The sequence below is a fragment of the Felis catus genome, chromosome X (genome assembly GCF_018350175.1).
Source record: "Felis catus isolate Fca126 chromosome X, F.catus_Fca126_mat1.0, whole genome shotgun sequence".
Classification (NCBI taxonomy): Eukaryota; Metazoa; Chordata; class Mammalia; order Carnivora; family Felidae; genus Felis; species Felis catus.
The window spans coordinates 42,159,579-42,186,333 of record NC_058386.1 but is presented as its reverse complement, the minus strand read 5'-3'; the positions used below and the strand labels follow the sequence as shown (position 1 = coordinate 42,186,333).

General features: G+C 41.0%; 1 pseudogene; it reads right to left on the bottom strand.

Moving 5' to 3' along the window:
• Window positions 1-9,874: 9,874 nt before the first annotated feature.
• LOC101082802 lies at window positions 9,875-10,908 on the bottom strand (annotated as a pseudogene).
• Window positions 10,909-26,755: the final 15,847 nt, after the last annotated feature.

The following is a 26,755-nucleotide window of genomic DNA, read 5'->3' as shown; positions in this document are numbered from 1 at the left end:
AGAACTGGTGGACTGTAGGAAACCAAGGCTCTGTGTTTTAAAAAATTTTTTTATTAAAAAAATATTTTTAATGTTTATTTATTCTTGAGAGAGAGAGACAGAGTGTGAGTGAGGGACAGGCAGAGAGAGAGGGAGACACAGAATCTGAAATGAGCTCCAGGCTCTGAGCTGTCAGCACAGAGCCCGACATGGGGCTTGAACTCACGAAATGTGAGTGAGATCATGACCTGAGCCGAAGTCGGATGCCCAACCAACTGAGCCATCCAGGTGCCCTCCAAGGCTCTGTTTTTAAAGGGCTTACACAATCTCACTTGCTCTGACACCCAGCACAGAGGCAGCAGTTTGAAAAGCAGCTAGGCCATATATGAAGAAGATTTATTGGCTAATTTTAGGACATGTGCTGGAGGGGTAGAGATCTGTAGGAAATTTTTCCTGGAACAGAAGTGTTGACAGGTGCCTTAGCTGGCCCAATGTTGGCAGGCACCAGTTCTGTCACTGTCCATCTACCTTGATAGTACCACTTATCCTGTCTGACTCCTTGCAGCCCTACCCTACCAATGCACCCACTTCAATAGGCACCCCTTCACCTGCCCCAGGTGAGGCTCCTGCCCCACCACTTTCTATGGACAGCCTCCTTTGGGACCAGTGCCCCTGCAAAGTGATTCCTGTGACAGGGAAGCACAGCTTCCTCCACCAGCATGCCTGTAAGAGTCATGGACAAGCCTCACAGCCAGTAACACCAGGGGATAACTCTACCCACCAACAAATCCACAACAGCTTCAACCAGGCCTCTCAGGCAGTCATGCTGGGGGTCAGCCCCACCCACCAGCATTCTCACAGCAGTTGTAGCCCATTCACAATAGGAAGGCACATGCAGCCTACATAAGGGACACCCCTGGAGTGCCCACTTCTGGTGATCAGAGGGGATTGTGCTTCTGGGTCCCATAAGATGCCTTCTACTAAGGCCACTACCTTAAAGACCAGTAGATGTAGCTGACCTACCTAATACACAGAAACAAACACAGAGAATCAGATAAAATGAGGAGACAGAGGAATATGTTCCAAATGAAAGAATAAGTCAAAACCTTAGCAAAAGAACTAAATGAAATGGAGATGAGCAGTCTATCTGATAAAGAGTTCAAAGTAATCATCTTAAAGATGCTCACAGAACTTGGGAAAGGAGTGAATAAACTCATTTAGAATGTGAACAAAGAGAGAGAAAATACATATATAAAAACAAATCAGAGCTGAAGCATATAATAACTGAAACGTAAAACATACTAGAGGAAATCAACAAAAGATTAGAGGATGCAGAACAGATAAACTATCTGGAAGACAGTGTAGTGGAAATCATTCAACCTAAACAGCAAAAATTTAAAAAAAAGAATTTAAAATATGAGGATAGGTTAAGGGACCTCTCAGACAACATCAAGCATATTAGTATTTATGTTGTAGGTGTCCCAGAGGAGAAGAGAGAGAGAAAGGGGCAGAAAACGTATTTGAAGAAATGGTAGCTGAAAACTTCTCTAGCATGGGGAAGGAAACAGATATTCTGGTCCAGGGATCACAGAAGTCCCCAAATAAATGAGCCCCAAAAGGTACACACTAAGACACATAATAGTTAAAATGTCAAAAATTAAAGATAAAGAGAGAATCTTAAAAGCAGCAAGAGAAAAGTAATTAGTTACATACAAGGGAACACCCTTAAGGCTATCAGCTGATATTTTATTTTATTTTTTTTTTTAATTTTTTTTTTAACGTTTATTTATTTTTGAGACAGAGAGAGACAGAGCATGAACGGGGAAGGGGCAGAGAGAGAGGGAGACACAGAATTGGAAGCAGGCTCCAGGCTCTGAGCCATCAGCCCAGAGCCCGATGCGGGGCTCGAACCCACGGACCGCGAGATCGTGACCTGGCTGAAGTCGGACGCTTAACCGACTGCGCCACCCAGGCGCCCCGATCAGCTGATATTTTAGCAGAAACTTTGCAGGCCAGAAGGGAGTGGCATGATACATTTAAAGTGATGAAGGAGGGGTGCCTTGGTGGCTCCATCAGTTACGTGTCCAACTTCAGCTCAGGTCATGATATTGCGGTCCACGAGTTCGAGCCCTGTGTCGGGCTCTGTGCTGATAGTTCAGAGCCTGGAGCCAGCTTCGGATTCCATGTCTTCCTCTCTCTCTCTGCCCCTCCCTGTCTCTCTCTATCTCTCATGCTCTCTCTCTGTCTCGAAAATAAACATTACCTAATTAAAAAAAAATAAAGTGATGAAGGATAAAGAAACCTGCAATCAAAACTACTTCAGCAAGATTATCATTCAAAATTTAAGGGGAAATAAAGAGTTTCCCATACAAACAAAAGTTAAAGAAGTTTATCACCACTAAGTCAGGCTCTCAAGAAATGTTAAGAGACTCCTTTACGTGGAAAAAAAGAAGGTCATTACTAGATGTAAGAAAATTGAGAAATAAAAAATTGGTAAAAGCAAGCATATAGTAAAGGTAGTAGATTAATAATTTATAAAGCTAGTATGAAGATTAAAAAACAAAAGTAGTAAAATCAAATATATCTACAATAAGTAGTTAAGTGATACACAAAATAAAAATGCAAATTATGATATCAAATACATGAAACATTCAGGAGGGGAGGGAGTAGAAATGTAGTGATCTTAGAATGTGTTTGAACTTAAACAACTATAGATTTAAATAGGATTGCTATCTATATAGGGTGTTACATATGAACCTCATGGTATCCACAGACCACAAACCTATAATAGATACACACACACACAAATAAAATAAAAAGGAATCCAAGCATAACACTAAAGAAAATAATCAAATCATAATGGAAGAGAGCAAGAGAAGAAGAAAGCAGAAAAGAACTACAAAAACAACCAGAAAACAATTAACAAAATGGCAATAAGTACTTACCTGTCAACAATTACTTTAAGTGTAAATGGAATAAATTATCCAATCAAAAGACATAGGGCGACTAAATGGATTAAAAAAAAAAGACCCATTTATATGCTGCCCGCAACAGACTCACTTCAGACCTAAAGACACATACAGACTGAAAGTGAAGAGATGGAGGAAGATATTCCATGCAAATGGAAATGAGAAAAAAGCTGGGGTAGCAATACTTATATCAGACAAAATAGCTTTTAAAACAAAGCCTGTAACAAGAGATAAAGAAGGGTATAACATAATGGTAAAGAGGAATATAACAAGAGGGTATAAAAATTGTAAATATCTATGCACCAAAATAGGAGCATCTAAATATATAATGCAAATACTAACAGACATAAAGGGAGAAATTGATAATAATACAATAATAGTGGGGACTTCGACACACCACTCACATCAATGGTTCAATCATCCAGATAGAAAATCAATCAGCAGGGGCTCCTGGGTGGCTCGGTTGGTTGAGCATCCAATTCTTGATTTCGGCTCAGATCATGATCTCATGGTTTGTGGGATTAAGCCCCACATTGGGCTCTGTGCTGTTAGCACAGAGCCTGATTGAGGTTGTCTCTCTCTCCCTCTACCCCCTCCCCCATCAAAATAAATAAATAAATAAACATTAAAAAAGAAAATCAATAAGTAAATGATGGGTATGAATGAAACATTAGACCAGATGGACTTAACAGATATATACAGAGCATTCCATTCCCAAACAGCAGAATACATATTCTTTTCAAGTGCACATGGAACATTCTGCAGGATAGATCACATGTTAGGCCACAAAACAAGTGTCAATAATTTGAACATTATTAAAATCATATCAGGGGCGCCTGGGTGGCTCAGTCGGTTAAGCCTCCGACTTCAGCTCAGGTCACGATCTCGCGGTCCGTGAGTTCGAGCCCCGCGTCGGGTTCTGGGCTGATGGCTCAGAGCCTGGAGCCTGCTTCCGATTCTGTGTCTCCCTCTCTCTCTGCCCCTCCCCCATTCATGCTCTGTCTCTCTCTGTCTCAAAAATAAATAAACAAAAAAAAATTTTTTTTAAATAAAATCATATCAGGCATCTTTTCTGACTATATAATGGTATGAAACTACAAATCAATTACAAAGAAAAAACTGGAAAAAATAAATGGAAATTAAGCAATATGCTACTAAACAACTAATGGGTCAATAAAAAAATTAAAGAGGAAATAAAAAAATATGTTGAGACAAATAAAAATGGAAACCCAACATTCCAAAATCTTTGGGACACAACAAAAACTGTTCTGAGTGTTTATGCTGATATGGGCCTACCTAAAGAAAAAGAAAAAGAAAAATTCAAATAAACAATCTAAGCTTACACCTAAAGGAAATAGAAAAAGAATAGCAAAGCTCAAAGTTAGTGGAAGGAAGGAAATCATAAAGATCAGAATGGAAATACATGAAATAGGGACAAAAATCAATAAAGAAGATTAGTGAAATGCAAAACTGGTTCTTTGAAAATTTAAACAAAATTGATAAACCTTTAGCCAGACTCATTAAGAAAAAGAGGACTCAAATAAATAAAATTAGGAAGGAAAGAAAACGGACACTACAGCAATACAAAGGATTATAAGAGAATTATGAATAATTATATAACAAATTGGACAACATAGAAAAATGGGTAATTTCCTAGAATTTACAATCTTCCAAGACTGAATCATAAAAAACAGAAAATCTAGGGGTGCCTAGGTGGCTCAATCGGTTAAGTGACCGACTTTGGCTCAGGTCATGGTTTCATGGTTCATGAGTATGAGCCCCGCATCAGGCTCTCTGTTGTCAGCACAGAGCCCACTTCAGATCCCCTGTACCCACTCTCTCTCCTTCTTTCCCCTTCCCCCCACGGTCTCTCTCTCTCTCTCAAAAATAAATAAACATTAAAAATATTTTTAAAAATAGAAAGTCTGACTAGACTGATTACTAAAGGATTTTGACTCAGTAAACAAAAACCTCCCAACAAACAAAGTCCAGCACCAGCGCCAGTACAGATGGCTTTACTGGTGAATTCTACCAAATATACATTTAATATTTTGAGACAGAGAGAGAGAGCGCCAATGGGGAAGGGGCAGAGAGAGAGGGAGAGAGAATCCCAAGCAGGCTCTACACTGTCAGTGCAGAGTCGAATGTGGGGCTCTATCTCATGAACCATGAGATCATGGCCTGAGCCAGAATCAATAGTCAGATGCTTAACTGACTGAATCACCCAGGCCCCTGTCTACCAAACAGTTAAAGGAGAGTTAATATGTATCTTTATCAAACTATTCCAAGAACTCAAAGAAGAAAGAACACTTCCAAATTCATTCAAGGGCAGCAGTACCCTGATACCAAACCCAGATAAAGACACTACAAAAAAAGAAAATTACAGTCCAATATCCCTGTTGAATATAGATGCAAAAGTCCTCAACAAAACATTAGCAAACCTAATTCAATAATACATAAAAAGGATCATTCACGAAGATCAAGTGGTATTTATTCCAGAGATGGAAGATGGTTCGATATTCTCAAATAAATAAATAAATAAATAAATAAAATTCAGGGGCATCTGGGTGGCTCAGTTGGTTAAGTGTCCAACTTCAGCTCAGGTCATGATCTCATGGTTTGTGAGTCCAAGCCTTGCATCAGGTTCTGTGCTGATAGATCACAGGCTGGAGCCTGCTTTGGATTCTGTGTCTCCATCTCTCTCTGCCCCTTCCCCACTTGCGCTCTGTCTGTCTCTCTCTCTCTCTCTCTCTCTCTCTCAAACATAAGTAAATATTACAAAAATTAAAAAAAATTCACAAATCAACGTGATACAGCACATCAACAAAATTAAAAATGGAAATTATACAGCCATCTCAATAGATGCAGAAAAAGCATTTGACAAAATTCAACATCTATTCATGATATTAAAAAAAAAACTCAACAAAGTGGGTATGGGGGAACATACCTCAATATAATAAAGGCCGTATATGACAAACCCACAACTAATATCATACTCAATAGTGAAAAGCTGAAAGCCTTTGCTCTAAGATCAGGAACAAGATAAGAATGCTCACTCACCACTTTTATTCAGCATAGTGCTGAAAGTTCTAGTCACAATAATTAGGCAAGAAAAAGAAATAAAAAACATCCAAATTGGTAAGAAAGAAGTAAAAGTGTCATTAGTTGCAGATGATATGATACTATATATGGGAAAACCCTAGAGACCCCACTGAAAAACTATTAAAATTAATAAATTTAATTGAATAAAGTTTCAGGAAAGAAAATTAATATACAAAAATATGTTGCATTTCTGTGCACTAATAACAGATTATCAGAAAGATAAATTAATAAAACAATCTTATTTACAAGTGCATCAAAAAGGCTAAAACACCTAGGAATAAATTTAACTACAGAGGTGGAAGACCCATATTCTGAAAGATATGACATTAATGAAATAAATTGAAGATGACACAAATAATTTAAAAGATATACCATGGTCATGGATTGGAAGAATTAATATTGTTAAAATGTCCATAATATCCAAAGTGATCTACAGATTCAATGTAATCCCTATCAAAATACCAATAACTTTTTTCACAGGACTAGAACAAGCAATTCTAAAACTTGTATGAAATCACAAAAGTTCCTGAATAGCCAAAGCAATCTTGAGAAATAAGAACAAAGCTGGAGGTATCATACTATAACATAGAAAGTTAGTATAGTATAGATTTCAAACCATACTACAAAGCTATAGTAATCAAAACTCTATGGTACTGGAACAAAAATAGACAATAACATAGATTGATGGAACCAAATAGATAACCTAAAAATAAACCCATGCTTATATGGTTAATTAACCTATGCCAAAGGAGGCAAGATTATAGTGTGGGGAAAAGATAGTCTCTTCAATAAGTTGATGTTGGGAAAACTGTACAGTTACATGCTAAAGAATGACTGGACCACTTTCTTACACCATATACATAAATAACACCAAAATGAATTAGAGACCTAAATGTAAGACCTGAAGCCTTAAAGCTCCTAAAGGAAAAATTAGGTAGTAAACTCTTGGACATTGGTCTTAACAATATGTTTTTGTATCTGTCTCCTGAAGCAAGGGCAACAAAATAAAAAATAAACAATTGGTACTATATCAAACCAAAAAGCTTTTGCACAGTGAAGGAATCCATCAACAAATAAAAAGCCTACCTACTGAATGGGAGAAGATATTCACAAATGACATATCTGATAGGGGGTTAATATCCAAAATATATAAGGAGCACATACAACTCAAAACCATAAAAATGAACAATCTGATTAAAAAATAGGCATAGGATCTGAATAGGCCTTTTTCCAAGTAAGACACTGAGATGGGTAACAGACACATGAAAAGATCTTCAACATCACTAAACATTAGGAAAATGTAAATCAAAATTACAATGAAATATCACCTCACACCAGTCCAAATGGCTAGTATCAAAAAGATAAGATACAACAAGTGTTGGTGAAGATGTGGATAAATGGGAATCTTCATGTACCGTTGGTGGGAGTGTAAATTGGTATGGCCACTGTGGAAAACAATGCGGAGGTTCCTCAAAAAAATTAAAATAAATATACCATACAATTCAACAATTCCACTGCTGTGTGTTTACTCAAAGAAAATGAAAACACTAGCTCAAAAATATATATGCACCCCTATGTTTATTGCATTATTTACAACAGCCAAGTTATGGAAAGCAAACTAAGTGTCCATCTATAGATAAATGATATGTGATATATATATGCCATAAATATATATGCAAAAAAGAATCAAACTTTGTCATTTGCAACAAAATGGATGGACCTAGAGGGTGTTATACTAAGTGAAATAAGTCAGATAGAGAAAGACAAATACTGTATGATTTAATTTATATGTGGAATCTAAAAAACCAAATAAGTGAACAAACAGAATAAAACAAAAACAGTCATAAATACAAAGAACAAACTTGTGGTCACCAAATGAGGGGGATGGGAAAAATCGATAAAGGGGACTAAGAGGTAAAAATCTCCAGTTTTATTATCCTTTCTTTGTGTCTGTAACATTTTGGGAGTCTAATGGTCTTCCTCCAGTTTCTCCTGCCTCTGCCTCTGCCTCTTTCAGTCCATTCTGGCAATTTTTCTAATGATATTCTCAAAAACCTTGTAGATTTCCCATATGTCACAGCAATTCATGCCATTAGTCCATAGGGTCTTGCACAGATCCTTCCCAGATAATCCCATCTCTATTCCTAGCTATGGCTGAGATGGTTGAAGAGATTCATGAGTCACACACTTACTCTCTTCAGTGTTAGCAAACACAACCACATTCTTGGCTTTCTCACCATAGCACACCTTCATGAGAGTAAATAGCTTAATTTTGTGTATTTTACAATGTTGATATGCTGAAAAATTTCCAAATCACCAGGTCCTGGATCTATTTTGCTTAATAGTTCTTTCCTCAATTTATCTCTTTCCTTTGACACTTAACTAATGCAGCAGGAATAAATTAGGCCATACCTTCAACACTTTGCTTAGAAATCCTCTCAGCTAAATATCCAAGTTTGTCACCTATAATTTCTGCTTTCCACATGATGGTAGGACATAATTCAGGTAAGTTTTGTCAGTGTGTAACAAAGATTGCCTTTCCTCCAGTTTCCAATAACATGCTCCTCCTTTCCTTCCTATTTACCACCAGCATAACCTTTAATATTCATATTTCTAACATTTTACTTTTGACAATACACGTATTTTCTAAAATGATATATGTTTTATCTCCCATGCTCTTCACTTCCTTCTGAGATCTCACCAGAGTAACACTCAGTGTTAATATTTCTACCAACAATTTGTTTAATTCAATCTAGGATTTTTCCATCAAGCTTCTCAACATTTTTCTAGCCTCTATCCATTATCCAACTCCAAATTTACTTTCACACTTTTAGGTACTTGTTATGGCAGCATTCCACTTCCAGGTACCAAAATCTGTATTAGTTTCCTCTGGCTGCTATAACAAATTACCACAAACTTGTTGACACAAACAACAGAAAATTATTTTCTCATGGTTCTGTAGGCCATATGTCTGAAATCAGTATCACCGGTCAATATCAAGCTGTCAGAGGGCTGTGTTCCCTCCACAGGCTCTAGGGAGAATCATGCCTTACCTTACCTCTTCCACTTCCGGTCACTGTCTTTATTCCCTGACTTTTGGTGGCATTGCTACAATCTTCAAGGTTAACCTCCTCATATCTTTCTGTGTTTAATCTTTACATTGCCTTCTTCTGTGTGTATCTCTTAAATCTCCTACTTATTTCTTTTGTCTTTTCAATGCACAGTCTTTATTTTCTCTAAAAATTGAGGTAAAGGGGACTCTTTTGAAAAGGAAACCATCTGCATGATTGAAAATGAGTAGCTCTTAACTTACTCAATGTTATGTGTCAATTATATCTCAATAAAGCCTGGAAAATTTCTTAATACAAAAAAAAAACTGAAAAAAAGAAAATGGGAAGGTCCAGCTTCATGCAATAGCTCCAATGTGCTCAGAGGAAGAAATGAAAGTTGTCCAAAGTTAACCAAAAATTTCCTATTTCCTGAATGACTAGTATTTCCTGAGTGACTAGTATTTCAAAGATGAAAGCAATCAGTCAAAAGTTTGAGTCTTACTGTCCCTGGAAATATGAAACACTGATGCTCCTGTTACCTCAGCTGAGCATGCTGGCTGGCATTTCTGGTATTAGTGAAAAAATTGCCCCAATTTCCTAGGCTCTTCTGCTTTCCCCATGACCAACCTGGGATCTGCCCAGTCCTCCTGCCCCAAGAGAACAGCTAATTCTTGTAAGTCTTGGAGAATACTCTGCAGATGTGAATGTCTTGTACCATGAACCAACTTCACAAGAGTGTTGGATAGGCAAAGGTTTCTATAAGGGTCAGGAGAATCAGAGTAGGGCAAGATTTTCAACAATAGCCCCACCAGAAGGACAATATTTCAGGGTGGGCCTTCTCCTTTGTCCCTTTTCATTGTGGCCGGACTGGTCCTGGATTTTTAGAAGCTCACAGTGACATTCTACAGGCACTCAATGGTTTTGCTATTTCAGACCCTTGGGGCACCCAGGTCCTCCTGCAGTCACTGAGGTACTTGTCACACTAGGGCTCCAGGCTCTCAACCAAGGCACAGTGGAGGCTGGTCTGTGCCCCCTACCATGTTGACTTGATGAAGTGGGAGAAGACCCTCCAGAGCAGGCACAACAAGAAGTAGTGCTAGACCAGTTGGGAGTAGATGATGCCTGGGTGCACTGCATAGGTGGTGACCCCTGTGCCTTGGAGCCTCTTGGCCAGTTCCCAATTAAAAATATATTGGCCACCTAGCTGTGGCAATGAGCAAAACTCCTGGCTGTAGTGCTTCTTACCCTAGAGTTTGTGGAAATGAATCTTGCCAGCATGGTGAGTTACTGATGACAGGTTCATCACCTGTGAGGGTGCAGATGTTTTCAGCAGCTCCAGGAGAAAGTGGGCACAAAAGAAGTGGCCCAGGTGGTTGACTCCTAGGTGGGTTTCAAAGTCACCAGCTGTCTTGGAATATGGATGCATTATCACTCTTGCTTTGTTGGTCAAAATATGGAGCTGTTTTTTCTCTGCCAGAAAGCCCTTAGCAAAGGCTCAGGTGGATTTGGTATTGGACGGGTCCAGTTTCTGAATTAGCATCTGAGAGTTCTTTGTATTGGCCTAGATTTCACTGGCCAGCAGATTATCCCCCTTAAGTATATCCTGGTAGGCAATGCATAGTTGGGCTCCTCTGCTACCAAGCTGTCTCCTTGCTAATGTCTATGTTGGCTCCAGTGATCACCCCTATCTTCCTGGGAAGCTGCATGTTTGTTCTCCATACCCCAGCAGCAAAGAACTTCCTAATGGATGGAGCTATCACATATTGGAAAGAAAGGAAGGAGGTGAGCAGTCCAAAGATAACTGGCATCTTTTTAATTTTTTTAGTTGCTGCTTGTTTGGCAAAAGCAGCTTTTATTCCAACTCTGGCTTTGTCTCCTGGTCTGGGTCCAACCTTTGGCTGCTTCTCTCTCCCCCTTCTTTAGCTTCTCTAGCTCCTGGGCACTCAGTAATATCTTGGCTTGCCTCTTTCTTACAAGGACACATGTGGTTGCATTTAAGGCTCACCGAGATAATCCAGGATAATCTCCCTATCTCAACAGCCTTAACTTAATCATATTTACAAAGAACCATTTTCCAAATAAGGTAACATTTACAGGTTCCATGGATTATGGCTTAATATCTTTGGGGGGCATTATTCAGCCTACTACAAGAAGTAAATCAGACACCTTGTTCTGAAGTTCTAGGACCACTGGGTTTGGAAAGGAGTGACCAGAGCTTTCTGAGGCCACATGGGCAGAAGTCAGTGGAGACTGCTGGGAGGGATGTGGGCTCTGTGGTCAGACAGACCTGAATTCGCTTTCCAGCCTCAACATCTGATGACCTTGGGCAAGTTACTTAACCTTTCTGACTCTCCATTTCTCCCTCTGTGAAATGAAGTAATAACTGTTCCTCCCTCACAGGGCTGTTGTAACTTGTACTTGTAAAGCACTTAGCATAGGGCTAGGCACATTGTGAGTGATCAACAAATATTAGCTGTTATTATTAAATCATGAACATGGTGGCAATAATATCATACATTTGTTCTGTGTTTACTTTCTTCTGGTTTCACAAGAGATTGTAACATACACTCTCAGGAGGATATGATATAGATGTCCTTATTGCCCCATATCACAGATGTAGTTTCAAGAGGCCAGGACTTGCCCAGAGTCAGTTAACAAGTAGTAGAGGAATAGACGAAGACCATGTCTGGCTGATCTTTCAAAATAATGTTAGGAGGAGATTGTAAACCCCAGCACATGCAGAGGGCATATGTAAATGATGGACACGTCTGCAAGCAGGAAAGTCTATGGCCAGTTGTATGGACAGACTTGCCAACTCTTAGGGCTGCAGACTGTGGTGTGAAAAACCAGGATGGTGGAGGTCTCTGTGCTCAGTAATTTTCTACAAAGACAACAAGAGACACTCTCTGCCCAGTGGTGGTGACAGATCCCTGTATGGGGGCAAAGCCTGTACCATAAGCCAGGATACTGTGTACCTTCTGACTCCAGGCTGGATGGATGAAAAAGCCAGCATCATGTGGCTCCGGGAGATTTCCCATGATTCCTGAAGAATATTGTTCATTGAGCCCAAGATTTTTTTCACTCTATATTTCAATCTCTTTTCTTAAAAATTAAACTTTAGGGGCGCCTGGGTGGCGCAGTCGGTTAAGCGTCCGACTTCAGCCAGGTCACGATCTCGCGGTCCGTGGGTTCGAGCCCCGCGTCAGGCTCTGGGCTGATGGCTCGGAGCCTGGAGCCTGTTTCAGATTCTGTGTCTCCCCCTCTCTCTGCCCCTCCCCCGTTCATGCTCTGTCTCTCTCTGTCCCAAAAATAAATAAACGTTAAAAAAAATTTAAAAAAAATTAAACTTTATATTAAGTGTAACATAAAGATGGAATCTTGCACAAATTGTAGCTATCATTTGACATAGGTAGGGGAACTCAAGATTTAAGAGTTGGTATTATTTTCCTCAAGGTAAACCACTGCTGTTGAGTATGATATCAGAAAAATATATCTACCAGTTTCATGGTTCAACAACTTAGACTTTCTTGCATGTATTTCTGATATGATTGGCCATGTAGACTATTGTTACCTATAACATTAAAAATAGCTTTACTGAGGTGCATGGGTGGCTCAGTCGGTTAACCATCTGACTTCAGCTCAGAACATGATGATCTCACAGCTCATGGGTTTGAGCCCTGCATCAGGCTCTGTGCTGACAGCTCAGAGCCTGGAATCTGCTTTGGATTCTGTGTCTCCCCTTCTCTCTGCCTCTCCCCTGCTTGTGCTCTGTCTCTCTCTCTCAAAAATAAATAAGCATTAAAATTTTTGAAAAAAACTTTATCGAGATATAATTGGCATACAATAAATTGTACATATTAGAAGTGTACAATTTAATGAGTTTATATATTACACATATTCACCATAATCAAGATCTTAAATATATTCATCACTCTCCCCACTCTCATCCCCACTCTCACACATTCACTGATCCTGTCACTAAAGTTTAGTTTGCATTTTTATAAAGTTTTATATAAATAGTACCCTTATTCGTATAACTTCCTTCACTCAGTATTATTTTGAGATTCATCCATGTTGTGTAATATGCATATACTCTAATTTGCTTTTCCATTCATTTGTTGATGGACATTTAGGTTGTTTTCAGTTTTTGACTATTACAAATACACTTGAAATGCAAATATTGTACATGCCTTTGTATAGACATATATTTTCTTTTCTCTTGGAAAACAACTAAGAATGGGATAGCTGGATCATATGGCAGATACATGGTTAGATTTTTTTTAAATGTTTATTTATTTATTTTGAGAGAGAGAGAGATAGAGAAAGCGAGCAGGGGAGGGGCAAAGAGAGAGGGAGAGCAAGAATCCCAAGCATGTTCTGTGCTGTCAGTGCAGAGCCCAATGAGGGGCTTGATCCCTTGAGCTGAAATCAAGAGTCAGATGCTTAACTGGCTGAGCTACCCAGGTGCCCCGTTGCACGGTTAGAATTTAAAGAAACTATCAAACTGTTTCCCAAATTAGCAGTGTACGAGAGGTCCAGCTCCTCCACATAAATGCCAATATTTATTATGGTCATTTTAATTTTAGCCATTCTATTAAGTGTGTAGTGGTATGCCTTTATGTATATATTTTTGAGAGAGAAAGAGACAGCACAAGCAGGGGAGGGGCAGAGAGAGAGGGAGACAAAGAAATCTGAACCAGGCTCCAGGCTCTGAGCTATCAGCGTGAAGCCCGACGCAAGGTTTGAACCCACAAACTGAGAGATCATAACCTAAGCTGAGGTCAGACTCTTAACAGACTAAGACACCCAGGTGCTTCTAATTTTTTTTTAATTTAGAGAGAGAGAAAGAGAGAGAGAGAGCATGAGTGGGGAAGAGGGGCAGGGGGAGAGAGAGAATCCCAAGCAGGTTCCACACTAAGCATGGGGCTTGATCCCACAACCCTGGAGTAACGACCTGAGCTGAAATCAAGAGTCAGACGTTCACTGGACTGAGCCACCCAGGTGCCCCAGGTTTTTATGTTTTAAATTTACATTTCTTTATTGACAATGATGCTGAGCGTATTTTCATGTATTTATTTCTCATCTGTATATCTTCTCAAATCTATTGCCTATTTTTTATTGGGCTACTTAAAATTTTTTAATGTTTGTTTATTTTGAGAGAGAGAGAGAGAGAGAGAGAGAGAAAGAGTGTGTGCATGTGAGTGGGAGAGGAATAGAGAGAGAGGGAGAAAGAGAGAATCCTAAGCAGGCTCCATGCTGTCAGTGTAGGGCCCCATGCAGGGTTTGATCCCACAAACCATAAGATCTTGACCTGAGCCAAAATCAGGAGTCCGTCCCTTAACCAACTGAGCCACCCAGGTACCCCACTGACATTGTCTTTTTAGCCAATGGGCTTGCTTTTAACAGATTTGTCATTTTAATGTGTCTTTCATTTAATGTATCACCCTAAATTATGTATAGAAAAGTGAACAGAAGTCATTCCACAAAATCCTTTACTGACTATTCACTACCATATTCACTATCAATAAACGATTAGAACAGTGGTTCTCAACCAGGGGTAATTTTGCTCCCCAAAGGACATTTGGCAATGTCTGCAAAATTTTGTCATGATTGGGTTGAGGGGGCCACTGGCATCTAGTGGATAGAGGCCAGAGATGATGCTAAACATCCTACAATGCACAAGATAACCTCCCACAACAAATAATTATCTAGCCCAAGATGTCAATATTGTTGAGGTTGAGAAATTCTGCATTAGAAATAAGTAAATATGCAGATGTGAGCCTCACAATAAATGTACTTATGCAGACAACACAATGTAGACAGATGTAGCTCATTTATTTTTTTTAATTTATTTTTTAAATGTTTTTATTTATTTTGGAGAAAGAGAGAGAGAGAGAGAGGAATATGAGTGGAGGAGGGGCAGAGAGAGAGGGAGACACAGGATCTGAAGCAGGCTCCAGGCTCTGAGCTGTCAGCACAGAGCCTGACGTGGGACTCGAACTCACAAACCGCTAGATCATGACCTGAGCTGAAGTCGGACGCTCAACCGACTGAGTCACCCAGGTTCCCCTAGCAGGGCTCATTTAAATTTCATATAAATTTTGTCCTTTCCAGGGGCGCCTGGGTGGCTCAGTCGGTTAAGCGGCCGACTTTGGCTCAGGTCATGATCTCGCGGTCCATGAGTTCGAGCCCTGCATCGGGCTCTGTGCTGACAGCTCAGAGCCTGGAGCCTGTTTCAGATTCTGTGTCTCCCTCTCTCTGACCCTCTCCCGTTCATACTCTGTCTCTCTCTGTCTCAAAAATAAATAAACGTTAAAAAAATTAAAAAAATATTTTGTCCTTTCCAGGGTGCCTGCGTGGCTCAGTCGGTTGAGTGTCTGACTTCGGCTCAGGTCATGATCTCTTAGTCCATGGGTTCGAGTCCCCCATCGGGCTCTGTGCTGACAGCTCAGAGCCTGGACCCTACTTTGGATCCTGTGTCTCCCTCTCTCTCTGACCCTCCCCCTCCCCCACTCATGCTCTGTCTCTGTCTGTTTGTCTCTCCCTCTTAAAAATAAACATTAAAATTTTGTTTATCCTTTCCTCAAATCCTATAAAAACTGTACCTTTTCTTTCATGTGATGAGATGTCCCATGGTTCTTCTGATGTGTAGTTTCCCTCATTGAAAAGGGTCAATAAACTTGACATTGTTGGACTGCAGGTTTGTTGCTGGTGCTTAAGAGCACTGCCTCTAACTGTTAAAATCCAAATGCCACTGCAGTTGATTAAGCTAGACCAAATTCATGGGACATCTCGGTGGCTCAGTCGGTTAAGCGCCCAACTCTTGGTTTCAGCTCAGGTCATGATCTCACGGTTCATGAGTTCAAGCCCCCAAACCGGGCTCTATGCTGACAGTGTGGAGTCTGCTTGGGATTCTCTATCTCTCCCCTCCCCTGCTCGCACTGTCTCTCTCTCAAAATAAATAAATAATATTTTATTTCTTTAAAAAAATTTTTAATGTTTATTTTTATTTTTGACAGAGACAGAGCATGAGTGGGGGAGGGGCAGAGAGAGAGGGAGACGCAGAATCCGAAGCAGACTCCAGGCCCCGAGCTGTCAGCACAGAGCCCAATGCGGGGCTCGAACTCACACTGCAAGATCATGACCTGAGCTGAAGTCGGATGCTCAACTGACTGAGCCACCCAGGTGCCCCAAATAAATAATATATTTTTAAAAAAGAACAAATTCATGCTGTGGAATCAGATTCTCTATTTTGAGATATGTTTCTGGGAAACTGGACTAGTCTAGAAACTCTGGAGGAATGGAAGTAGAGGTGATGAGCTTCTGAGATAAGCCTCTGAAGGATGGGAAGGGTAAGCTCAGTATAGGCCCTAATTCACAAGCATCCAGGGCTGAAATACTCCCTACTTGCAGTGACCTTGACCCTCCTTTCCCTGCTGCAACAGCTTCATCAGCTCCTGAAGGCTTAATGTCCAGACGATGGCCCAGCCCTGTGGTCTGAATCACCCAGCAGGACTGATATGTTAATGGGGCTGGGACTGTGTAACCTGGGTTCCTACAACAGTAGCCAAAGCAAACTGGATCACCAAACACAGTACCCTTGAAGGGTGGCACTGACGTTCAAGCTTAGCACCTCATTCCAGATGGATGTTGAGATTCACACTGCCTCTAGCTGTTGAAATCCAGATGCCACTGCTCATCAAATCCTGAGTAATTAATTGTTTTTCCTTCTCTGGCCCAGAATTTCCCATGGCTCCACTGGCCCCTGGCCCTTAATTCCTTTCAACCTGCAAAGCTGCAAAGCAAAGCAGTTTGGGCCATCTGCTGAGAAACCTGGGACACAGGCTCCTCCCCTGAGGCCTTTGAATCCACTGGTGCGACTGGTATGTCCTGATACCTGGCTACCTGGAGGCAGAGGGTTGGACAAAATGACCTATTGGGGCACAGGCAGCACAGAGAGAGGACACTTTCTGCAGCCCCATCCCAAGGGTGTCAGATATAGATTCCTCACTCCTGCCCTAGGGATACCCTGGCTGCTTCTAGGGATAGAGCAGTTTCTCTGCTTCCTTTGGTCCCTCACAAGCCCCTTCCAAGGCCTCTTCAGTGGGAGGAAGGCATCAGTCCTTAGCTCCTGACCTTTCCCTTGGGAATTTTCTCCACAGGTTTCACTAGACATGTGAATTTATCCTGGAGTAGGGACCCAGTTGGACAGATAACAGGGCAAGGGTTCTACCAGAGAGAGGCTGGTGTAGCCAGATCCTTGACATAGATTCTCATTGGTACACTTCAGTTCTACCTGTGAGTTGGGTTGGTGTTCCTTGGGCAGGATACCCTCCATACCTGACTCGCCAAGTTAGTTGCCCACTTTGTCTCCGGTTTTATTTGCTTATCTCTTTCTGACTCTCTTCATCTTCTTTTCTCCATTCTCTTTCTCTTAAAGCCTCTCAGAGGCCTTTCTCTCTCTCTCTCCCACATTCTTCCTCTTTTGTTCTTCTCTCCTCTAATGGTGTTGGCTGCAGCATCTCTAGCTGATGTCCAAACCCTAATACAACCACACACAGGACCAGTGACATTGTCTTTAAGCACCTGCTGCTGTCACATCCTGGGGGACTCTGACAGTGCTGACATCCTGTTGAGGTCATGTGAGAAATAAGCCCACTGACTCAATCAAAGGAGGACTGCAGAGACTCAGAGGCCCGTGAAATGAGGCTTTAATCAACATTCTTGCAAGAGCAGGTGTCTGATGGACAGGCACATTCGGGGCAGTCACAGCAGGCAATTTATCTCCCAGCACACAAGACCCTCCTCTGATTCCTCATTGGCTGAGTACTACAGAGGTTACAGCCTTACCCAGACATCACCTATGCCCACGTAAGGTAAAAAGTAGTCTGATTGGAACAAATGTATGTTTCCTGAGGTGACGCAGAAGTTCAGTTCTTTATTGCATGCTCATTGCAAAGCCCTCAAAACGGAGAGGGGAAGAACCAAGAAGTTAAGTGTCTGAGGGTTTGGGACTCCATTATAGGGGGGATGTTCATATATATTTCCAATAGATTGTAAACCTACTGTTAACTAGACAGCACAGCTTTTAATTGGTACTTCTGAAAATGAATCATCTCCCTTACTTCTCACAATCCCTTCTCTTCTTTTCTAAGTTGATTCCATTTTCATTTATATTTCCTTTATTTTTGAGCTCTCATTCAAACATGTTCAGGAAGTGTTGACTCTCCTCTTCACAGTCAGGTTTATCTTCTAATATGCCCTTATTTGGGGCATAAGGCACAGATATCTGTTTCTAAAGAGAAACCTTATGCCCGAGGGGGTTTGCTGTGGTCAGAAGCTCCAAGCATTGTTACAAGACATGTTTGTTGTTGTTTTTTTTTTCCCACCCAGGGACCTCATGTCCTAACCTTTCCCTCTCTGCCTACTGAATCCCATCTTTTCCTATCATATTCCCCGGCATTCAACATGTAACTCCTAACTGCCCTTAGGAATTGGGACCATGACTGATCTTAACTGCTTCCTGCTGAAAGGGGGTGATGACATAAGTACAACAGTTGGGGCAGGTTCAGAGGTCGATCCAGAGGTCCGAAATAATGGGAGGGTATTTGGAACGTCTGGGCTAGAAAAATTTTCTCGGATGTCTTTTTTTCTGGCATCTGTGAGGGCTTCTATAAATGACATACAAAAAGAATATTAGACCAACAAGCATTATTATTCTAAATGCAATGCCTCCTAGGGAGGAGGTCACACGAGAGGAAGGAAAGATGCATTATAGCCATCCAAAAATTCCCTGACGTGTCTGGTCATATATTTTTTTTAATGTAACTGTAGTTTTTCCTTCCCTTCCATATTTATTGCGATCTTGTGATATTGCTGGTTAGAATAATTAAGCACCTGAACTAGTTTTTGGTTCTCAATCTGCAAAGATTCCTTTGGCCCTCCAGTTTCCATAGGAACAACTCCATGACACATATTTAATTTTACCTCAAGGAAAGATTGATCTTCGATATCCAGATTACTATAAGTTTAGGCAATTGTTTATCTGTCCTGGAGCTAGTAGCACTATAGTCCTTAATTTAGTCATAATGTCTCTTTCTAGCAAGGGAGAGGGGCTCTCTGGCATTATGAAAAAAGAATGTGAAAAAAAAGTCTCCCCATATGCACCCTGGTGGCTGAGAGAAAAATTTAATCATAAGTTTTCTGAAGATGCCCCTAATTGTTACACCGTGTTTGGACAGTTGGCCAGAAGTGGAAAGGAGGACAGAAAAGGTGGCTCCTGTGTCAAGACGGAAATCAACCAGTTTTCCTTCTATTTTCAGAGTTATCTGAGGCTCTGGGTTTCCAACAGATGGTTGGTTCAGGGGATCCACCCCAAAGAGCCCCAGGTCCCATCAGTTCCTTTCAGGGACACTGGTTATCTGAGACCCCACAGGTTGAGGTCCCCAAGGGCATTCAGATCTTCCAGTGATCACCACATAAGGGCATGGCTTATGGGGTTTCGACTTCTGTTGTCCCCTCCGAGGACATTCTCGTTTCCAGTGCCCTGAATGGCACTTGGTTCCAAGACCTCGGGAAGTCTGGACTGACATAATAAGTAAGGCCACGACTAAGGCTTTAGGTTTTTTTTTAAAGCTTCTTTTCATGTTCATTATTCTCCTCTTGATCTCAGTTGTAATATACTCAATTGGCAGCTTGTAAGAGCTCCTCCAGGGTCCCTTCCAGGCCAACTGCCAAATTTTGCAGCTTCCTTGGAAATTCTGGGGCTGATTGGGTGGCAAATTTGTCCTTTAGAATTGTCTCAGCTTCAAGGGTATCAGGGGAGATAGCCGTATATTTAACCTTAATCTTTCCAGGGAGGCCACTAGGCTCTCATCCTGTGTTTGTAAAGTAGTGGCCAATTTAGACTAATTTAAGGCTTTAACCTAAATCTCCTTAATTTTTCCAAAACACAAGCTTGGAAGTGGCAACGATAGCATTCCCCAACAGGATTATCATAGTCCCAATTAGGATCTTGGGGCAGAACTGCCTGAACCCCAGTAGGGAACTGGGAGTTCCCTATAGGACCTCTAGTCCCATGATAATTAGGAAGTTCCTTGTCCCCATATCTCTCAGCTGCTGTCAGGACACCATGCTTCTCTGTCTCATTAACAGTCTGATTCAACAAAAGCATTGTATCTTTCCAGATCAACTCAAACACATACGTAATATTCTGAAAAACCTCTATCTATTTATCCGGACCATCAGAAAATTTACCTAGATATTCTTTTATCTGTCTTAAGTCCTGCAATGAAAAAGGTACTTGCAATCTTATCCTAGTGGTGCCTCCCTGCGTTTCTCCTTCTGGCACTCTAGCTTCTGGTAGGGGAAACATGCCTGTTACATTATGGGGAGGGCCTGGATAAGGTGGGCAGCAGGGAGCAGAAGTGCACATTTCTAAGTCTGGATATATAGATTGAGGACCCAAGGAGGAGGAAGTTGAGGTGGAGGACTTCCTTTCCTACTTCTCTAGGTCTTCTTTGGGTACAGGCAAGGGACCCTTGGCTCCCTTGCTTCATCATTGTGAACCCTTGGAAAGGGTTGCCAGTAGGCCAGGATCGACCTTATACATACCTTGATCATCTCTTAAGGCCCCAAAACACTGAACACAGGATACTTCTCCCCGTTTCTCCTCATGTTTGCAAAACAAGTCCAATTGTAGGATAGTATTATAATTGATATTTCTCTCTGGTGGCCAAATTTCCTCTTCCAATTTATACTGGGGACAAGCTTCAGTGCAAAAGCAATTGATAACTAAGGGTTAGGGTTTGTGGATCAAAATCATCCCAATTTTTCAGAATGCATCCCAAAGAATATTGGCCTTGGTTCGGGAATTGCCCATCTATAGGAAAAAGAAGAAAAGTCATCCCTTATAGCTGACCAAGAGAAACGTCATCTCTTGGTCCTGTGTTTTGGCTGGCTATGCGACTGGCAGCCAAAAGCCTTGTCAATCTAAGGAGGTGCTTGGAATAGTTGCTCTTACCCAGGCTTGACCTGGGTATTGACTTTGCGGGTATTGACTGTGACCAAGCATGATTCCATTGGTTGTAGAGGGATGCATTGATTTTATTTTGGCCCAACAGTAATTTATACATCAATCATAACAAAACTGTTCGTCTTTACAAGTACATTTTAAAAGACTGGTGAAAACCATTTTTTATAAGGGTAAAATTGGCCATTGAGGGGAGCTAAAAGGGCCAAAGTCAAGGTCTATTCCCCTGCTTTTTTTTTTTTTTTTTTTTTTTTTTTTGGCAATGTCTACATAAGTATGTTCCAGCCATGTAGATGTCCATTTTAAGGTCACTGTATTGGTACAAATCAGCATATACTGGGCTCAGTGTAGCAAAATGGCTCCGGTAAAAGCCCTTTATATAGAATAGTCATCCAGCCCTCATATAGCATAGGAACCCATTTCTCTGCATTGCAGAAATAATACAAATGTAGAGCATTTGGAGAGTAGCAGTGAGGACATTGCCATCATCTCCTCTGCCTTTGGGTCAAAGAAGGGGCAACCAAGCTTTGATTAAAACAGCTCAAAAGGATGGGGCACCTGGGTGGCTCAGTTGGTTGAGCATTGGAGTTTGGCTCAGGTCATGATCTTGCGGTCCATGAGTTCAAGCCCCACATTGGGCTCTGTGCTTACAGCTCAGAGGCTGGAGCCTGCTTTGGATTCTGTGTCTCCCTCTCTCTTTTCCCCTCCCCCACTCATATTGTGTCTCTTTCTGTCTCTCAAAAATGAATAAACGTTAAGAAAAATTAAAAAAAAAAACTCAAAAGGACACGCTGTCCTGCCCTTTTGGTTAAAATCATAGTTCTTTCCATCTTTTTGGGCAAAGAGGAAAGAAATCTTTCCTTTTTTGTTGTTTTTCAAAAGCAGACCCACAAGCCAAGAAAACTTTGTCTTTTTAACAGAGAGTAAAGCAGGATTTTAATCTTATACCAGAGTACTTTTAAAACACATTCATTTTTTAAGTCTTAATCTTATTTTATTTATTTTTTAAATATAACTTATTGTCAAATTGGCTTACATACAACACCCAGTGCTCATCCCAACAGGGGCCCTCCTCAATGCCCGTCAAGCACTTTCCCCTCTCCCCCACCTCCCATCAACCCTCAGTTTGTTCTCTGTATTTATGAGTCTCTTATGGTTTGTCTCCCTCCCTCTCTGTTTGTAACTATTTTTTCCCCTTCCCTTCCCCCGTGGTCTGTTGTTAAGTTTCTCAAGATCCAAATATGAGTGAAAACAAATGTATCTGTCTTTCTCTGACTGACTTATTTCACTTAGGATAATACTCTCTAGTTCCATCCACGTTATTGCAAATGGCAAGATTTAATTCTTTCTCATTGCCAAGTAGTAGTCCACTGTATATATAAACCACATCTTCTTTATCAATTCATCAGTTGATGGACATTTAGGCTCTTTCCATAATTTGGCTATTGTTGAAAGCGCTGCTATAAACATAGGGGTACATGTGCCACTATGTATCAACACCCCTATATCCCTTGAAAACCTATTCATTTTAACCTTAGTCCATCCTGGCCACACATAAAATTCTTTTCCAAAGACTTCCCTTCATGAACTGTCTACAACTTTCCCTTACATTTAGATTTTGTCCCAAGCCATCCCTCTCCAAACAACCAGTCTCATTTAGGACAAAATTATTTTCTTTTATCTTCAACAAAAATGTATATCCATTTTGAAAGTATTTTTACATACCTACTTTTACATATAGAGATGCTTTCCTTATTTCTATCATTCTTAACTGCATTTAGCAGAATTTTAACTCTTAGAAAACTTAGTCTCCAGTGAAAACTAAGTAGTTACCAATTGTTAACTGTTATATCAGAATTCTTTAGATGGCAAATTTATGAATCTATTAAGCACAAAGCATGTTTACCAACAGACCCAAATAACCTTAGCATCCCCAGTACTGTAACATTCGCCCCAACATACTATCCAGGGGAATCTGAGGAGACCCTGCCTCTTTCTGGGTAATTCTTCCTTACCCCTAGGCCTAGAATTTTTGTTCCCCATACTCTACCAAGCTAGTTCCTGCTCCTGAGTTTCACTGGGGCCCTCATCCACCCTTAATGGAGGTTTCTTGCACTCTCCAGAGCCCACTTCTTCTGTCTCTGGCTGTTTCCCTCATGAGGAAACGGGTCCGTGGATTGAGACTCTGCATTTGCTTTGTATCTAGGATATGTCTCAGTCACACACACTCAGCCTCTGAGGATTTCCCAACCCCTAAGGCCATACTTGTAGTCCAATTTTCCTATCTTTGTCCATGCATGGAGTTATCAAGACACCACAGTGCTTGTCTTTTACCCTTTTCATAGTGTCACTTCTTTTGTCTCCAAAGGCAAAAAGTCTCGAGTTCTATGGATCCCTGAGGGGCCAGGGGTCTTCCTGTGGGAAGGCCACCCAAACTGGGGTGGGATGCGACTCCCCTCTTGCAGGAGGACCTGGACCTTGTGGGTCAAGGTGAATCAGGGACTAGCCCCTAAATGTGGGAAATAAGGCAGCTGACCCAATGAAAATCAAAGCACAGTGAAGCGAGGCTTTAATCTATGTTCCTGCAAGAGCAGGTGTCTGATGGACAGGCACACTCAGGGCAGTCACAGTAGGCAATTTATCTCCTATCATGCATGTTCCTCCTGATTCCTCATTGGCTGAGTACTAAAGAGGTTACAGCCTTACCCGGACATTGCCTACGCCCATGTGAAGCAAAAAGTAGTCTGATTGGAACAAATGTACATTTCCTGAGGTGACGCAGAGACTTTCAGTCCCTCCTTTGTTCTTTGGTGCATGCTGATTGTAAAGCCCATGAAAAGAAGCCCGTGAAACAAAGAGGGGAAGAAGAATCAGGAAATGAAGTGTCTAAGGGTTTGGGACTCCATTATGTGTGTCTGTGTGTGTGGGTTCATATATATATATCCAATAGGTTGTAAATGTACTGTTAACTGGACAGCACAGTTTTATTTGGTATTTCTGAAAATGAATCATCTCCCTTACCTCTCACAGGTCACCAGTGCACTGTCCCTTTCCAGCCCTGAATGAAACAATTTGCTGCAAACCACCTATAAAGATGTGGCATCAACCACTAGGGAGGCAGCAAGGGGAAGATGAACTCTCATCATCTTCTTCCCATTTTGATCCAAGACTCCTGCACTGGAAAAGGCTCATCTGCTCAGGTGTCCCTCTCCCCACGCTGTAAGTTTTCATAATTCATGGGGTTTTGGAGTGATGGGAGTTTCTAGCTGACGGCCAAGAAAAAATTCTTGAGACATCTTTGGTGCAAAAAGGTGATTTTATTAAAGCACGGGGACAAAACCTGTGGGCAGAAAGAGCTGCATTGGGGTCATGAAGAGTGATTGCTTATATACTGTGGAGTTGGGGCAAATAAAGTCAAGAGGAAGTTTCTTTAAAAAAATTTTTTTTTAATGTTTACTTATTTTTGAGAGAGAGAGAGAGAGAGAGCAGGAGGTGGGAGAGAGAGAAGGAGACACAGAATCTGAAGTAGACTCCAGGCTCTGAGCTGTCAGCACAGATCCTGATGCAAGGCTTGAACTCAGGAACTGAGAGATCATGACCTGAGCCGAAGTTGGACGCTTAACTGACTGAGCCACCCAGGTACTCCAAGAGGAAGTTTCTTACAGGTATTTCCATATGCTAAAGAAGATTCACAGATTACTAAAGGCCTAGTTATTGTCAAGCTAAAGTTGTTTTTCCCTCTAGCAAAACATTATGGTTAGGACTGTAGGGAGTTGCTGGAGACTAAGCTATTGATAAGATTGCCCTTTTCTTGTAATTGTACTAAGATATTTGTAAATTGATGGAGACTCTATCAGTTTAAGTATTTGTTTTCTGTCCTTTCCTCTATTCTTGGGAAGCCAGGAGTGCCTGAGGAATATCACACATATCCCACCTGCCAGGGGTGGGAGGTGTGCAAGCTTGTGTTTGGTCCTCAGCTTGCCTTATGGTCCCTCATCAATAATGATGGTTTTTTCCTTTTTAAATGTTTGTTTATTTATTTATTAAATATTTATTTATTTATTTTTGAGAGAGAGAGAGAGAGAGCGCGAGCTGGTGCACATGTGAGTGGGGGAGGGGAAGAGAGAGAGAATCCCAAGCAGGCTCCAAGCTATCAGCCCAGACCTCACTGTGGGGCTGGATCTCATGTACCATGAGATCATGACCTGAGCTGAGATCAATAGTCAGATGCTTAATTGACTGAGCCACTCAGGCTGTCCTCATCAATGGCCTTTAACTTTAAACTCATGGCTCTATTAAGTATGCCACCATTAATGTGGCTTTGCTCTAGATCTTAAATCTGGACTTCAGTTAACTTTTCCACCATCAGTGCTCCTACGATCATGACCTAGGGCCCAGGGTCTATATTCAGATTTCCATCAATTTCCTTTTTTGACCTTGAACTCAGGTCTTTGAAAAAATTCTGACATAACAGATTGGGCTCCTCATTGATACCCATCTGGTTTGAATTCAACCCTCATATACTATCATTAGTGTTTCTCTATTAATACCTTGTGCCCCGACCAAATCTTCCACCACCATTGACCCTCTGAATGTTTTTACATGGAAAAAGGAACTATGCAGATATGAGTAAATTAAAAAATCTTGAGATGGGAAGATGATTATGGATTATCCAGATAAGTCCAGTGTAATCACAAGGGTCCTTATAAGAAGGAAAGAGGAAGGTCAGAGTCAAAAATTGAGGTGTGATGATGGAAGCAGAAGGACACAGTCATAAAGAGATTTGAAGATGCTACAATGCTGGCTTTGAAGATGGAAGAAGGGGTTTTAAGCCAAGGAATACAGTTGACCTCTAGAAGCTAGAAAAAGCAAGGAAATGGATTCTTCCCTAGAGCCTCCAGAGGGAGTATGATTCTGCTACTACCTTGATTTCAGCCCAGGGAAACTCACTTTGGACTTCTGACCTCCAGAACTATAACATAATAAACTTGTGTTGTTTTAAACTTGTAAGGTTATGGTAATTTTTTAGAGCAGCAATAGGAAACTAATACAGGCATCTTTGAAAAATTCCACCATTGATGCCCACCTGCTCAACACTCAAACCATGTCCTTATTAACTCTTCCACCACCCACGCCCCTCTGTGTGACCTCAAATCCCAGCCATTGTTAGCCATTCCACCATCAAAATCCCTTATCTATGTCCTCCAACCTGGACCTCTATTAACTTTTCCAACCTAAATCAACTCTGATTTTATCTTGAACTCAGGCATCAGTTATCTATTCTACCATTAATGGGTTTTGATCTAGATATAGAATCTAGAGCTTTAAGGGTAGAAAGTTAACAGTCCCTTTGTGTTTGTGTATTATGCTTGGATGTCTGTTCATTTCTCCACTATCAGGGCAATTTATGTGTCAATCTTTTTTCACATTGTTAACTTTCCCCCACTGTTACCCTTCAGCTATGTACATTGACTGCAGCCTTAGTTAAATCCTCCCCACCTGTCTTCTTTTAGTGTGTGCCGAAAAATCAAACCGATGCTAACTCTTGTGCCATTATTGCCCCTTCTTCTATGTGCATCAACTCCAGCCCTTTGTTCATGTTTTTATCATAAATGCCTATTTGG